This window comes from Schistocerca gregaria, chromosome 1 (assembly GCF_023897955.1).
Source record: "Schistocerca gregaria isolate iqSchGreg1 chromosome 1, iqSchGreg1.2, whole genome shotgun sequence".
In the NCBI taxonomy this organism is placed as follows: domain Eukaryota; kingdom Metazoa; phylum Arthropoda; class Insecta; order Orthoptera; family Acrididae; genus Schistocerca; species Schistocerca gregaria.
This window is the reverse complement of record NC_064920.1, coordinates 758,189,849-758,190,696: the sequence shown is the minus strand read 5'-3', so window position 1 is coordinate 758,190,696 and position 848 is coordinate 758,189,849. Positions and strand designations below refer to the sequence as shown.

The following is an 848-nucleotide window of genomic DNA, read 5'->3' as shown; positions in this document are numbered from 1 at the left end:
CTCGAACTCGGGACCTTTGCCTTTCGCGGGCAAGTGCTCTACTAACTGAGCTACCGAAGCACGACTCACTCCCGGTACTCACAGCTATACTTCTGCCAGTATCCGTCTCCTACCTTCCAAACTTTACAGAAGCTCTTCTGCGAAACATGCAGAACTAGCACTCCTGAAAAAAAGGATACTGTGGAGACATGGCTTAGCCACAGCCTGGGGGATGTTTCCAGAATGAGATTTTCACTCTGCAGCGGAGTGTGCGCTGATATGAAACGTCCTGGCAGATTAAAACTGTTGCCCGACCGAGACTCGAACTCGGGACCTTTGCCTTTCGCGGGCAAGTGCTCTACCAACTGAGCTACCGAAGCACGACTCACGCCCGGTAGGAAGGTTGGAAGGTAGGAGACGGATACTGGCAGAAGTAAAGCTGTGGGTACCGGCCGTGAGTCGTGCTTCGGTAGCTCAGTTGGTAGAGCACTTGCCCGCGAAAGGCAAAGGTCCCGAGTTCGAGTCTCGGTCGGGCACACAGTTTTAATCTGCCAGGACGTTTCATATCAGCGCACACTCCGCTGCAGAGTGAAAATCTCATTCTGAATTTTTGTTTTATTTGAAATTTCATAAAATGATAAATGTGTATGACAGCGCTATTAATTATTAAGTGTTGATTACTATAAAATCGGAAACCTTAAAATTTTTAAAATATAAAGCCACATTTTTATTCTAGTTTGATTGTTATACTTGTTCTGGTTTTGGGTACACTACGCGATTTCTACATCTACATCGATACTCTACAAATCACATTTAAGTGCCTGGCAGAGGGTTCATCGAACCACCTTCACAATTCTCTATTATTCCAA

At 45.8% G+C, this 848-nt stretch overlaps 1 non-coding gene across 1 annotated transcript; it reads right to left on the bottom strand.

The window, feature by feature from the left end:
• Positions 1 to 285: 285 nt before the first annotated feature.
• Trnas-cga (transfer RNA serine (anticodon CGA)) lies at positions 286 to 360 on the bottom strand. Its single transcript has one exon. It is a non-coding gene; the product is annotated as a tRNA-Ser (tRNA).
• Positions 361 to 848: the final 488 nt, after the last annotated feature.